General features: G+C 42.7%; 1 protein-coding gene across 1 annotated transcript in view; it reads right to left on the reverse strand.

The window, feature by feature from the left end:
- Positions 1–12,758: 12,758 nt before the first annotated feature.
- The window catches only part of tafa5l (TAFA chemokine like family member 5, like), a 46,229-nt gene continuing 42,238 nt past the window's right edge, over positions 12,759–16,749 (reverse strand). The window contains exon 6 of the mRNA XM_076276017.1: positions 12,759–14,305. The gene's annotated coding sequence lies outside the window, so the exon portion shown is untranslated. The remainder of the gene's footprint in view (positions 14,306–16,749) is intronic.

The following is a 16,749-nucleotide window of genomic DNA, read 5'->3' on the forward strand; positions in this document are numbered from 1 at the left end:
CACCTTCACACTCTCTGAGTCTCCCCTCCAATTATCCTACCCAACCTGGGCTTTGTTGGCCGAGTCTCGTCTCGTGAGACCTGCGCCACAGACTCTTATTTACTGCCTTACCGTAATTCAAGTGTGCACACATATGAACGTGGGTCTACAGAGATGCCTGGTCTCTGGGTTTACACAAACACATGTGCTCTCATGTTCTCTTTCAGCTGATATTTCTATTCCTAAGGCCATTAAAACAAGAGTTTGAAAAAGCCAAAGAGCATCTGAAGTCAAGGAAATGCACATACATTTATTCTAACATCAAGTTAAAACGTGTGTACAGTATGTCAGTTCAGAGTTCACGGCAAAGCCAAAGAGCATCTGAAGTCAAGGAAATGCACATACAGTTATTCTAACATCAACACACACACACACACACACACACACACACACACACACACACACACACACACACACACACACACACACATTATGCGCACATGCATGCACACACAAACAGACACACACAGAGCACACACAGCACAAAAACACATCCTACACACAGCTGAATATGCCTGTGTATTTTTACTGCTGGGCACAGGAGACCAGTGTGAGTGTGAGAGAGTGTGAGACCAGCAGGCACAGCGATAGTTCATCTCCTCCACAGGCTCCCTCAGCAGTCTGCCCGCAGATCCACACACAGAAACCCAGGCCCAGTCCACAGGAGTCTGGACAGCTCCTGAACACAAGCACACTCACAGGATGAAGACATTCTCTTACTGAGCTGTATACTGCTGTATACTGACTTCAAACATATTTTGCTTGTGTCACCTCATAATTAATGACTCTGTTTAAAGGAAATATGAGTATTTAGTTCAAAACATATTTTTTTTTAAATCCTGAAATGCCAACAGAATGTGAAGAAATAAGTGTTTTGATGTAGTTTCAAAAATACTCTGAATTGCCCAGAAATCCCCCGAAAGGTTGCATGGTAAACAACTAACTTCAGACCCTGTTCGTCTCTACTATTGTAATACCACTTTGTACCTCAATGCAATACAAGTCCATCGCAAATGTAATGGTGCGTTCAAGATAACTCAAATCCTACAGAACTCTACTCATAGACACTTTAATGACGATAGCCTTGGGGCAGGATTGCTTAATATTATTAGGCAAGAGGGGCTATCCAAATTCAATAATTTTGATATACAGGACACAAGAGTTTTGTGCCTCAGTCCCAAATGGAGCATTTATAGCTATTATACTGTAAGCATATGCCGACTAATATGATACCCTGTTCTACATTTTGGTCTGAAGAGGGAATGTCTAGAAAGTCATGTTTTTCAATTCAATCCCTATTATGGCACACTAACACTTGAGCATCCTCCTTGTATGCCTTTGGTCTGAACATCATTTCTTTTTTGGTTGAGGGTGGGGGTGGGGGTGTGCACTGTGCTTCTCATTGACGGTTGACCTCAACACAAAAAGGAGTTTTCCGCTAAACATGAGCTAACCCCCCACCCCCAGCCAACTCACCACTCCAAAGCTAACCAGACGGCTCCTGGGTAAATTACGGAATGTTGGAATCTCATTAAGTTAATGGGGACATGCAAAAACAAGCTTAATTTTCCCTGCAAACCCGCTGCACCAACAGCTTGGCTTCTGCTTTACTTACGGCCAAAATAAATGACCACTCTTTCATTTTCCCTTTAATTGCTTTCTTTTCTGTGAGTCTTAAGAGAATCGTTCTCTTCAGCCACTGAACTAATTCGGCTCTAAAACAGTGGAGATAGAAACTCACAGGCTTTAAATTGGCTATGTTGACTGTGAGAATTAGAGATGAGAGAGGTGAGAGATCGAAATGGAAAGACAAGCCAGAATGCATTTGAACTCACACACACACACAAAAAGACGTAAGCAGCAATGTAAACCCTTACACAAAACTGTAATTTAATGTGCTATGATGCAGGGTGTCTCATTATGGAAAACGTATAGGAGCATTTCCACTTTATGCAGCCTTAAAAAATCTGTGCAGTGTGATTGCTGATGCTGAAGTCGAGAAGAGTAAAGTGTGCTGAGAGCATTTTTTTAAGTAAAAAAGTCAAGCTGTAAGCCTCATTTGACATCAACAGAAAGAAAAACGGTTCAAATGGAAAGTTTTATTGGCATTTATAAGGACAGAATTTAGAGAGGCTGGGCTGACAGACTCCTGCAGAGCAAGAGAGAGAGAGAGAGAGAGAGAGGGGGGGAGAGAGGGAGAGAGAGAGAGACGCATTACAAGAGTAAAAGAGTACTGCAGAACACTTTGAAAAGACCTTTCCCAGTGTCCAGCTTCGTGCATTAGAATTTACTAATACAAGCCACCTCAAAGGCCTCTCCAGAAATTAAATTGTCATGCTAATACATTTTGATTGTCACATTAGGGCAGCTAAATAAAACTGCAGCGCTCTGGCAGATGCAAGCAGTCAAGCATACAGTTGATATTTCATAGCAAATTACCCAGGGTGACTCCATGGATTGCAAAGTTTTTTGAATGCAGCTCACACACGTGTGGCCAGCCATGGGTAATCTTTGTGCTCATTTCAACACTGAATGACATTCTTTTTTTATCAAGTATGCTCCAAAAACCCTGATGAAGCAATCAAGGTGTGGATGTGTGGATGTTTGCTCAATGCATTTTAAGGCACTTGTGTACTATTCACATTCACATACACTTGTCTTTGACTTTGACTTTTGACTTTGACTTTGACACGGTTAATCACCGCATCCTTCTCTCTATACTCGCTAACATGGGAATCTCCGGTTCTGCTCTCTCCTGGTTTGAATCCTACCTCACAGGACGCTCGTTTAACGTATCATGGCTTGGTCAGCTATCTGCACCTCACCATCTCACCACAGGGGTCCCCCAGGGCTCAGTGCTGGGCCCCCTTCTCTTTGCTATCTATACCACCTCCTTGGGACAGATTATCCGTTCGCATGGCTTCTCATACCACTGCTATGCAGACGAAACACAGCTCTATCTGTCCTTTCCACCTGATGACCCCTTGGTTTCAGCACGGATCTCGGATTGCCTCTCAGACATAGCTACATGGATGAAGGCACACCACCTCCAGCTGAACCTCTCAAAGACTGAACTGCTGGTCCTCCCAGCTAAACCTACCATACACCACGACATCAACATCAAATTTGACTCCCTGTCTGTTTCACCTACCAGGACTGCAAGAAATCTAGGAGTTGTTCTCGACAACCAACTAAACTTCTCAGATCATGTTGCCTCAGTCGCCCGGTCATGCCGTTTCGCACTCTACAACATACGGAAAATCAGGACTTACTTGACTCAAGATGCTACCCAACTTCTGGTTCAGTCAATAGTCATCTCACAACTCGACTACTGCAATGCCCTCCTGACAGGTCTCCCAGCCTGCGCAGTGAAACCACTTCAGATGATCCAGAACGCGGCGGCGCGCCTGGTCTACAACCAACCCAAAAGGGCACATGTTACCCCGCTGCTCATCCAGCTACACTGGCTACCTATGGCGGCCCGCATCAAATTCAAGGCTCTAACGCTTGCCTACAAAGTAGTCTCCGGTTCTGCTCCCACCTACTTGAATGCCCTCATACAGACTTACACTACATCCAGACCGCTGCGCTCCTCTGACGAACGACGTCTAGCTCTACCACCGGTACGCTCAAGCCAATCCAAACTTTTCTCATCTGTTGTTCCTCGTTGGTGGAACGCACTGCCAGTTCCTACAAGGGCAGGGACATCCTTGTCCATTTTCAGAAAACTCCTGAAGACCCAGCTCTTTAGAGAACATCTCCTCTCATAGCAACACTTACAACAAGTCTTACTGATCCTAGCACTCACCAGCCGTCTTAAACTGACAAGTAACTGTTAAAAACAGCACTCACTGATGCACTTATTCTTACTGTACTCTAATGTTTTTTAAATTGTCCTAAAATTGTTGAGAATTGCTCTAAAACTTAAACTGTTTACCATGTTGTTAGTCGCTTTGGCTAAAAAAGCGTCAGCCAAATGTAATGTAATGTAATGTAATGTAATGTAATGTAACTTGTGAAAATATCCTTGGGAGAATTTCCTTAAGATTGCTTTCTCAGCCTCTGCATTGTGATCTGTGGGGGAACTACAGTATATTTGATAAAAAAACAAATTTAAGTATATCTTTTGGGGCTTTTTATGCCTTTAATGTGATAGGATAGTGGAGAATGACAGGAAGCGAGTGGGAGAGTCGGGGTGGGATCCGGAATGGACCACGGGGCAGGAATCGAACCCGGGTCGCCGGCGTATGGTGCAGGTGCCCCAGCCAGTTGCGCCACGGCTGGGGTGATCATTTTTTTACATTTTGTGTTCGAGACAAGGGGGACATTATGGATCAGAATCCCTCTCTCAACCTTGACTATCCCATTCTCCTCCTGCCAGGTGTACAGCAAGCTAAGAAGCGTGTCATGTTCTCTTAAAATGAAGTGAAGCTCTATCAAGAGTCACTCATCTTCACCATCTCAATTTCCGCATCCACCACCTATCAATAGTTAGTCAGCATCTTTCAGTAAAACTAGCTGTAACACTGACATTACAAAGACATCTGTGTTAACACTGATGCGCCAAATTGATGTTCCGGTGGTGTTCAGGTCATGACCCAAGTCTCAGATCTCACCGTTTCATGTTGCGTCCGTCACATGGAGAGTAACATATTGTAGGAGCAGAAGAACAGATGTGTGTGTGTGTGTGTGTGTGTGTGTGTGTGTGTGTGTGTGTGTGTGTGTGTGTGTGTGTGTGCGTGTGTGTGTGCTTGTGTGTGTGTGTGTGTGTGTGTGTGTGCGTGTGTATTTGTGTGTGTGCGTGTGTGTTTTTCTTCTTGTGAGCGAGCCATCTGGTCATGTCGGTCCCTCTGGGGACCCGGGACAGCATATTGGGTCTGGCTCCTTCTTCAAGGCACATTTCCCATCATTTGCCATGAGCAATACATAAAGCAGCATCCCTGAAACAGCCCTCGCGGTTCATGAGTGATTCAGACAGGGGAAGAGAGCACTAAATTCTCTCCCCGCTCACATGTAATTAAAACCACTTCGAAAAAATTCACCCTGCTTCGCCTAGACTCTGAAGATTAATAGATATTTAATACTTTCAATAAAACATTAGGTAACACTTTACTTGACAGTATCGATATAAGAGTGACATGACACTGTGTGTTTGGGTGGAAGTTGAGATAGAAACACTGAAAAACATGGGAAACAAGTACCCATACTAGCCTATACAATTCACATATACAGTATATACAGTACATGTGAAATGTTTCGTTGCTTTTTTCCAGAAGAATTTAGTAATTTTTCCTGCAATGGATTTGTATTCGTATTTGCTGATAAACTGATTAAAAAGGAAGTGGATGGGCATGAACTGCTCTCTATGTTTGTCTTCCCAGTCCTAGGTGCAGTGAAATTGCTAGTGATGGTTCGTGGCATAGACTCCTCGGAGTGTGTTTTACAAACCGGTGTTTACCTGTGGCCTAAACCTATTTGAACGAGTAAGTTTGAACCAGCTTAGAGCTGATATCATGATAATGGGAGAGGAATTTAGTATGCCTTACTGAGCTGCAGCTGCTGTCTCTCTCTCTCTCTCTGTCTGTCTGTCTATCTCTCTCTCTCCCCCTCCCTCTCCCTCCCTATGTTTGTATGTGTTTAGTGACTATCCATCCAGAACATAAACTCTGCACTGAAAACAGGGTGTGATTTTTCTCTTCCAGGCACGAACACCCCTTCCTTGATCCTGAACAGACATACAGAGAAACCAAATGGCAATCACACCAGTCAGGTCCATATTTATTGATTTTTACAAACATAAACTGCCTAAAACACCAATTGTTAACTATAGCGTCATGTGCATTATTAAACTTAATACTATAGCTTATACAGTATATCCTTTTTAAATCCAGTCGGTATTGGTATGCAAGCCATGTTTTCTGTGCTTTGTATAACATGATCCTAAACTGCTGCACACATATGGTCATGTAGAGTCTATGAGCCATTACCTTTGCATGAGAGAAGCTGTGCATTTAATGCACATGAGTTATTTCATATGACCATATGTCTCATTTCAGAGCGTGCTCAGTGCTGACGTATGTGTGTTTAATACGTGTTTGGCTTTGTGTGTGTAATCACCCGTGTCTTTGTGGCCGCCGGCAGTAGACTCAGTCCCTTCCTAAATATGGTGACAAGTGTTGTAATGAAGCGCCGTGCCGAGCAGTAACTCCACGCGATCACGGGCCATCTCACGGACGGCTTGACACAGTGACCACTCCACACCTCTCATAGAGCCGTTGCGTGTTTTGCATTTGGTCTACCGTAGAGTGCATTTTATAAGCTGTCTTGATTTTTGTTTACGTCTTTTTTTCTTTTTGCATCAGCAATTGCTGTTTGCTCATTGAATGTAAATGCCAGGGATGAGAAACCGCTCTGCCAGATATGGTGAATTAAAAGAAAGCATTGTGGATGTTTGTAATTCTTTATCTCCTTGAACACACTTCGAGCCTGCTTCATCTATGCTCTTATTCAATTTATCACAGCCAACGGAAAATGTTCAAACACCTTTCCGTCCCAATTGTAGTGAACTGTAATCAAAGGCAGAAACCTCTTTTTCATCTGGATTTCAATGGAGAGTGGGCAAGAGACCTGAAAATGAACAGGAACTAGAAGGGGTTCTATTTAACTATTTAAGAAGCCAAGTGCAGCACATATTTCAACATGAAATGGCCTACTGAGTATGATTATAATCCTAATAAAGCATTTACATTTTCGACATTAGAATAAGCTATTTCTGTTCTGTATTATTTCTATCGTCCTGTAAGTGTGCTCCTAGCCTGCTCTCTGTCCATGACCATTTGTATTCTTTGTAGTTTTAGCCACTGGGCCTCTGTCCCATCTTGCTGCTCTGCCCTTCGGACAGTGAGATCTCTCATAGGTCACCGAGCCCCTTAGGGATTTTTAGATGAGACACACTCTGCACTGCAGACCAACTACCAGCAACATACACAGCCCTTGCTGTTTGTGGGGGTTATTTGTGTCATTGCGCTAAACCTCTGCATTTGTCATATCACCCGATCAACTTCCAATCACTTCCCCGTTCTAGGCCAGCAGCCAGTTCCCTTGAGGCACAGACACTGCAAAACCGCCAATGCTCGATGTCTTACATATTACAGTCCATTGAGTGAATGGACAAAGGAATTTAGTGAAACATAAACTGTTAGTGTTTTGTTGTTGTTTGGACAAATTACAAAAAAAAGGCAGGTCAGCAATGTCAGTTTAATTTAGCTGAGCAACCAGCACAGACAGCAGCACTTTCCTTGTTGACAGTAAAATCATTTATTTCGTTACCAGCCAGAGGACTCTTAACTGTCCTCTGCCATCAGCCTCTGTGAATCATACCCTGTGCTCTGGAAATGTCATCTCTTGCGTAGTGCTGCATAAAATATTCGGCTCTCTCTTTTTTTCCCTCAATAGATTCGAAGAGTTTAGGCACAGGAGAAAGCTGCAAGCAGCCATGGCAAACATTAAGTCCTCCTTGTGCGGCAATAACTTGACTCCCGCTGGTTCTTCAAGTCGCTCGTTGGTGCAGATTAAAATGATAAGACAAGTCATGGGAACCACCCCCCGGTCTCTGAATTGCGTGGGATGTGTGATAGTCCACTGAGACCCAACTCCCACCACCCGCCCTCCCACTGCCTCGATGGGCCATCACAGTGACATATACGAGTAGGGTCCGTCTGCGGCATGGAATATACATGAGGGTCACACGCATGGGCTCGCATGGAGACATCAAACACGGAAGTGTGACAGCTGATTGGGCTCTCTGATGCTCACATACGACACATAAATCTCCTGGAGTGTGAAGCCTCTGTGCACTCTCCTCGGCCGTGGGAGGTGGATGACTGCGGTGATAACCTAGCTGACACGGCTGCGGTTGGGTGTTATGGCCCTATCGATTTCTACAACCACCACTGATACTCCTGATGAGTAAATACATGAGTGGCCGTGGCACAACAGGTGACAGCGACCACGGCAACACTGCAGTGTGACGATTTAATTTTGTTGTAAAAATGGCGGATACATCTTAGGGCCTACTGGATTGCTTGGCTTGATTCACTATGGCAGCTTAGCTGTAGTTGAAAAAACAAAAAAGGATGCAATAGTTTTTATTTAGGCCTATGGACATATATATAGGCCCATATACTGTATATTTCATGTATATACTGTATATGTATGTGCCAAAACTTCAAGTCTCTCAGGTCTTGAACAGAATGAGGAACAGGGGCGTAGCACAAGATCTTGGGCCCCTACATAGGCAGTCCTGATGGGCCCCCATGTTCCACAACCCAGGTAAAATAAAATATATTCCAGACTTTGCAAGGGCCCTCTCTCCCCTTGGGCCCTTATAATCAGTAGTTCTTGGAGTAATTTGGACCACAGTTTTACCCCCAGTCCGACGCCCCTGATGAGGAAGGCCTTTGTTATTGAATTAGGATAGTGAAAACCCTGTGGCAAGCCTTAGCCTATCTTAATTTATGTTTCTCACAGAATTGTTAATGGACATTTACCCAACAGGCACAAGGTTAGTAATGCAAAATGAATTATGTTGAACAAAATCATTCATTAAACAATTTAATTATGAGACTGTTTACAATAAAACAATTGATAAGCTGGGGAACGGAAACATTCCTCTTGAAATTTTAATTAAACAATTTTTGAAATGTACACCTCTGTGTACTCTTAGCTAGTGACTGTGTGGAAGGACCTTTTCCTGGAAGTGTGGTGAGCCTGACTGGGAAATTGCCAACACTGTGAAGTCTATACATATCCTCAGGGGTGTGATTTCCGTGAAGGAACATGACCCCAACTCAGCCCAAAGTGCATTGAAAATTACCGGGCCGGACTTTTCTTGCCGTCTGCTGGATAAAAAGTCCCAAAAACCTGACAGTACAATCAGGCTTTCCAAGGACTGCTCTCCCGGAGTGACTGTGTACATGGCATGATTGGAGCAGTCGATCTAAGGATTGCCTCAAGGGAGTGGTACACACAACCTTGGGTGAACATGTGACAAAAAGATCAAACTCTAGAGAAAGTCAAAGGGAGGGAGAGGAGAATGAGAAGATAAGAACATTGGCACAGAGCAAAGCACATCAGCACAGCAAACTTTATTTTCCTGGTAGGAAAACAACCCCAGGACCATGATCATTACTGTACTCTTGTGCCTGTTTGGGAGATGGACAGTGGATAATAACAGATAAGACAGAGATAAAGATAAAGGGTACCTGACCTAAAGGAGCACAGCCAATTCTATCTCTCTCTCTCTCTGTGTTATCAGGAGGATCTGGAGGTTTCATATATGATTTATCAAAGGGAGTGTGCATAGGTATTCTGCTGTGGCAGTTCATCCTGATAAACTTCGGACTTCTGATAAACTTTGCCTTTACCTCTGAAGATGCCCCTCCAAGTTCCTATCAAGTTTCCTCCCAAAAGATCTGAAATAACCTGGACCAGACACTTTATAGAGGGGGAGACAAATCACTAAGGGAAAGATGAGGGGTTTATGAGGTCAATTCCTAATGCTAAACATTGCAGAGTTTTGTAAGGGAAGTCCCACCCTGTAATGTAAGTAGCCAATTGCATTGTTGGGAATAGCATGATTGACATTTTGGCTCCTGTTTAATTCCCCGTAACCATGGCAATAGTCATGCGGTGAAAGTTGGTGCATGCACAGTGAGCAGGTTAACACAAATAATAAAGCATTTGAGCGTTTTTGGAGAAGATATTTGAAGCAGCTTGGTCTGCAAAAAGTCCAAAAGTTCCAGTTCCAGTAATTGGCTTGAACCCTGCATTAAGGTGGAAGTAAGGCCTTTTGACTATTAAAATAAATAACCGTGACAATTTGCACCATTACTACTGATCTTTCTGAGGCCTTTGAACTGAGTTTCACAACTATGCTGACCTGACTTGTTTACCTCAGATGTAGTATGCTTGCCCCTATTCTCCTGTTTTGAAAGCCTGTAACACAGAGCACCTTGTATAATCTTTTGTGTAAGCGCTGTACAAATAACACCAAATTGCCATTGATTGCTGCTTCTGTTGTGACTATAAGCAAGCTCTGCTGCTTTTATTTCTTACAAAACAACATCCACAAGAGTAAGGAAGGCTGAACTGAAGCCCACTGACATCAGAAATAGTATTGTGAACCTGCTCTGACTTGTTTCACATAATAGTACATACATAGTACCTTCCTATATTCCCACCCCCTCAAAAATAATTAAATAAAGACACAACAGTGAGCTCATTTGGAATTTGGATCAGTGACCCCAGTCCTGCAAGCCTCCAACCTGTCTGACTGTCTTTTCCAGGAAAATGCCACCAGGCCCTACACAGACTCATACTGACGTTTTCAAAATGAACACTGGATGCCTGCAGGGCCCTTATAAAAGGAAATCTTTGTTGTGGAAATTGTAGCACTCTCAGATACAGTGAGCAGGCAGTGACAGTTGGGTGGATGAGCTGGGTGGATGGATTGATGGATGGATAAGTGGATAGATGGGTATGTGACAAGCCACGACGTTCTTCTCCCTGCTGTGTCTTGTGCTGTGAAGGATGCTACTGGGTAAACTTGCAGAACATTCAACATCATCAAGCTCATCTCCATTAAAAAAAAACTCTTCCATTACCCTCTATACCCTATATATATACACACACACACACACACACACACACACACACACACACACACACACACACACATATATATGTATGTGTGTGTGTGTGTGTATGTTTGTGCATACATCAACAGGAGCCTACTTGAAAGAACAGCACTGCCACAGTGAATGGATTGGGAGCCCAGTAATTGGGAGCGAGTGATTCTGTGCTTTGCGTATATGCCAGAGGCATAACAGAGTTTATTAGGAACCATAAAAACACCATTAAAATTCACAACTCATGGACCCTTTCCCTGCACCCTCTCGAGACTGATAAATTACCTGTGTTCATTGAGAACGACCGTTTTTGGGGTTTTTATCTTTTCGCCTTTTCTACACGGTGAGTTTACAGTCTCCACCCATTTCTCCGCAAGAATTATTTGTGTAAGTGGCTCCCTATTCTTTCTGATTTCCACCTTGAAAGCATTGAGGGCATTTGGCATAACTAATGGGTTTGCTGAGAATAATAATGCTTCCACCGCTGCCATGTTTTACAAATCATGTCAAGACAATAAGCGTATACGCATTTCACCACTAACTGTTCAAATATTTCCCAAAGTATTCATGACTCACTCATTGTTTTTATTTGTGTGTGTGGAGGCAGCCAGATATTACCAGACTTACTCATTTTGTGAAGAGTCTGGGTACTCTCCATTGGGAAATGTTTGGGAAATGCCAACCCTAGCATCGCAATGAGCGTAGTCAGAGACTTTCTAATGAGGAGACACAGCACTCAAAAAATCCTCCATAGAAATGCATGGGGTTAGTTTGTAACGCCAATATGGCCGTTGTCCACACATATCCCACCCCTTCCTCACAAAACGTCGACATGTGAATACCTTGAGCCAATCATGTGGTGTGATGTGAATACATTGAGCCAATCATATGGTGTGTTGTGAAGACATCGTGCCAATCATGTGTTGTGAACTCTCCGCTGGAGCAAGATGGGTGTCGTGAAGCCTTACGCACGCGCATTTCTGTTGAATCGGATGCCCGATGAGTGCCCACAAAGCGTTGCAATATGGCTGCTGAGTGGAGGGACTTGCCTAAAATGACTTTGGCGTAGTCTTTGTGTTAACTTTGGTTAGTCTGGACCAATGATTTCAATCACATTGATCAGGGATTCCTAATGTTACTTCCTACTTCACCTAACCTTTATAAACTGATAATAAACCACATTGGCTGACAAGAAACTTTGTGTTTACCTTTGCTGTATTTTCTTTTTATGTTTGCAGGGGTTGCTACTACCGTTAATCACTGTCGCTGATTTTGAAACTAACACCATCCCCTCTCATCGCTGATTGGACCGCCATCCTGGTGACTGAGAGAAATGTAAGTGCATTAAGAGGAGCCAGCCTAGTATCTCATTGAGACTGGCAGGGCCAGGCCAACAAAATGCAACAGCTGAAATGACTATTGATCCCCCAGATGTTACTGTGATAAACGGTACCCATACATTCATATAAAAAGCTCCATAAGCACAAAGCTCAGATACTTATGGCAGTGGTTGGGGTTTATGCATCACATCATGTCATGTCAGTTTTATGTGATTCGACAGGAACCCATTACTGGTTGCTATGTAGAGATCTTAAGGGCACTGCACAACAGTAACAAAACATGGTGCAAGTTACTTCCAAGAACATCAGTGTTGGCTTAAAATTTCCAATCGCCTGGCGACTATACTTTTATTTCAATGGATGACGTTCTTGTAAAAAACCAGGCTTTTTGACAAAGATATTTATGGGATATGCCTCTGTATAACACGGGCTAGAGCAAAATAATAAAATAGACTAGATTTATTCTTAATGTTGGATTTCACAGTAAGAGATACTACTCAAGAACCGAGAGGAATATTTGCCATCATGAGAGATATTTACATACCCACAGCCACCCACCAACAAACAAACACACACACACACACACACACACACACACACACTCACACACTCTCTCTCTCTCCTGTGAGCAGAGTCTTCTTTCTTATCATATACTTCAATGTTTTTATTATTAACATGTGTGTCAGGTGAACAAAGCCTTACATTCTATGATAAACAACTGAATATACTTTTTTTCTCCTCATCCTTATTTCAGGCTCTCCCCTCTTCTTTGCCAAGCAATCACACATACAGTACATACGCACAAACATATGCACACAAATAAGTTAACAGGGCAAAACTTATCTCCTGAAACCATAAAGCATATATGTCAAATGAAGCAAAAATCTATTGATACAGGCTGTATTCTCTATTTCCTACTCATACAGTACATATGAGGAAAATAAACAACCAAAATATAATAACCATTAGCCTGCCATAACTTGATACAATACATATTTGGGTATACTTATTATCTTATATATTTGACATACAGTATATTTTCAGTACAAATATATTAATACATAAAAAACATAAATTTTGTTGCGACGTTTGCCGAAGTCAAAGGCCATGTATAAAACTGTGTTTGAAGTTTCAGGCAATTCCAAGATCCTGCAATGTTTTTTTTTACCTGTTTCCAAAGCAAAATAACCAATAGAGGGACATCAAAAAAATAAATAACAAAAAAAGAATACCTCCCATCACAGTGACTTAAAGGTTAACAAGACACATACACACGCACACACCCAAATGTTCCAGTTTTCTCTCTGACCTCCTTGATGTGAATCATGACTAAAGTTTCAGTTGAAAGACCACTATGTTCATACAAATAAAACACTGGAAAGGGACACTGAAAGCAGATGGCACAGGGACCCAGGGGGCGAGGAGGCCAGGGAAGGGCAGCCAGAGGAAGTCCCAAAAGGCTGACTGCTCTTCAGCAAATGATGCAACAGGCAAATGTTCCCTGGCAACACCACCAGGTTACCAATTTTGCACCAAAGCAGCCATCCAACAGAATGTGACCAGAAATTGAAGCTCTAACCAACTCACTTTCTTTGTGTGTGTTTTTTTGTCCGCTTTCTCTCTCTCTTTCTCTCTCCCTCTCCCTTTCCCAATGCAGTCTAGTCCACTATAGTCATTAGTGCCAGAGCATTGGCAGCAGTTTCTCAGCCAGTTCAGTAGGGTGGGAAATGAGTCTACCAACTGGGTTTGTCAATATTGGTTCCCCAAAAGTCCCGCGATGCATTCCACTTTGCTAGTCTCAGTCCCAATGCATTTGATTGCATGAGTGTTGCAGCCATTGAACTGAAAACGGTATGTAGAAGCTTTTTTCCTGTTTGTTTACAATTTCACAGATTGTTCATTTTTTTATTTTGTTTTCGTTTGTTTTTCAATTCTCAACAGCACTGAATGAGCATATGACTGTGAATGTGTCTCCCCAACATCACAGTGTGTCTCATGTTTTCCTCCAGTCAAGGTCCACTGCTGGCGAGCTTTCGTTGTTGTTGTTGTTGTTGAGGTTTAGAAGCAAAGTTGAATAGCAGATCTGTAACATGGTGTGGGCTCCGCTGTGTAGGGGAGTGGGGTGAAGGAACTGAGAGGTGGATGGGGTGGGGGTTGGGGGGGATAAGGGGGGCATTAAGCTTCAGTTCTTGGCTTCAGGAGGATGAACATGATGGACTGGCCTAAACGTCAGTAAACCTACAGACAGAAGAAAAAGGTGTGAGACTGTGAAAGTAGTTCAAATTAAAACACTGACAAACTCAATTGTGGGTCTGCCTTACTATTAGGCTAGTTCAGTTTTTCATTGATTCTGTGAAATAATTACATAATTGGATTTTTACAGTGTAACAACTACGGTAACAAGGAGAGAGAGAGTAAGTGTGTGTGTGTGTTCAGAATGATATTCTCTATCATTTAGTGATGGTCACCGCACAACAACACTTTCCAGAAGCTAACATCGGGCCAGTTTTCACAAGGACAACAACATGAAGTTTTCCATTTCTGTATACTTTAGAAATTGAAATCATTATGATATTACATATTTATAAAGCAAGAGAGCAGAAGGGTGGGGAGAAATTGATATAAATGGTACCAACAGCTGAATCAATATCAATAAGCCTCATGCCATGACACCCCATCATTTCACATTGCAATCATACCTCCTGCTTTTACTTGTGTTTTTTCTATTGAGGCCAAGTATGGCAGAAGAATGATGGAGATATATTGGAAATCTGGCTGAGTATGTAAAGCCGCTGTTGTTGACCTTTGAAATGGCACAGCCCTGATGGCTCCTCTTCTATCCTCTGGGTATATTAAATATTTTCAACTGATGTAGAGGCAACATATCTGACTCTCATTCATCTGGGTCTGTCTCCATGTTCCTCAGCCAAAATCAAAAAGTTCAAACAAACAGAAAGTCCCCAAAAAGTGCTTGGAGGAGACAGTCTATAGCTTTTGGTTTATTAAATCATGACACCTCTTCCACATGCATGAATAAAGGTCTAGAATCCAATGGGCTCTCTAGAATTAACTAGTAAAATAGTTACCCTTAAGGGTAAATTATTGTCATACAGATTGAAGAGATCAGTCTCAGTGACATCTGCAATGAGCACAATTAGAAGACTTATACATATTTATTTAGTGGTACTTGGAATATGCAAGGATTTGAATTATTCATCTGCAAACTATGGCTGGAGGAAATATCCCCATTTAGGTGATATATGTGGCAGTGGCACAAATATCGGCCATATTTAGCCGACCACCTTTAAAATCATGATGAGTCACATTATGAAGAGCATTACAGAGTTTATTTATCATTAGCTGGGTTGTAATGCTTTATAGCTGAGAGTCTAAGTGATCCTTGTGTTATACATGAATCACTGTGCATCCAGTATTCCAGTATAAGCTGTCCAACAAAATATACATTGGCACGCAGATGAATCATTTACTGAGAAATTTGTTAAGTCAATGCATTGGATTGCTCACATGAATCTTTTACAGGGCTACAGTATGATTTTGGAGGGGACTCTCTACTGAATCGCTCAGATCTGAAACTCTGCCTCGCAAATAAATATTTATGACACACCCAATTTCCCTGTTCTCCCTGTCTCTGGTAATTGCCTGTGATTCATTCTGTTTTCTCAGTTACAACCAGAGAAATCAATAGAAGCAATGAGTTTTACCCCAACCCATAATTCTCTGGTTAATATCCAGCTGCGGCAGCAGCAGACCCCATTGTTCAGCTACAGTGCCATGACAGGCTGAAGGCTTCACTAACAAGGAACAGGTCCAATTCCCAGGCTGGCCGCAGAGCACATGCTGTTTCCGAGTCAAGTGCCTGTACACTGTTGCATTGTGCATGTTGACATTGAAAAACATTTAATGTGAGCAGAGGAGCCACTTTTTTCTTTCTTTTCCAGGTGTAACTGAATGAGTGTCAAGTGCAGTGTGACAGCCAAGGAGCTATCAAGATAAGTGTGAGGGCTCCTTAGATGGCAGTTGGCTCTTGGAAGTGGATCTGGGTCCATGTCAGGTCTGTTCTAGACCGTTCTTCTGCCTGGTTTGCAATGACAGTGCATTCACCTGACTTTACCCTACACATAAATGCACTGTTTTAGAATCGGCCCACCGTGTCTATGTTTGCGTGTGAATGTTGCAGACGTGACTGAGAGAGAGGCTAGTCCTTAAGCTTTCAGCCCCGTGCTTAGTTTAGGGGGAAAAGAAACATCTTGGTCTACACTTTGTGCTGCACTACATAAATCACACTTCAAAGATTTCTACCGAAAAGGGGGAGAGAAAATAAAATATCACTTGAAGTGTAACTCAAAACGATTTGAGTCACGGATTTGAAGCTGAGCACTTTGCAGGGAAGTGTAGATTATAAATCTTGTACTCCTGTTCTCCCCTCCCCTCCTAAACAACAACAACAACAATAAAAAAACCAACACGAAACAAACAAACTTTCCCATTCGGCGCACTCACTCAGGGATCGGCGGGACGTAAGCAGCGCTGACAAACAACAGCTGGTTATGTAGATTTATCTTGTTAAAGACAACCTTATCTCACCCTCCCTCTCTCCCAGCTCCGTCTGCCAGTTCGCAGCGCGCCGTTATGGGACGTGACTGTGGAGGCCGCGGACGGCT

The sequence above is a fragment of the Alosa pseudoharengus genome, unplaced genomic scaffold (genome assembly GCF_046254945.1).
Source record: "Alosa pseudoharengus isolate Yale_2024_CS ecotype anadromous, Long Island Sound unplaced genomic scaffold, YU_APseudo_1.1 YU_APseudo_1.1_scf_9, whole genome shotgun sequence".
Classification (NCBI taxonomy): Eukaryota; Metazoa; Chordata; class Actinopteri; order Clupeiformes; family Clupeidae; genus Alosa; species Alosa pseudoharengus.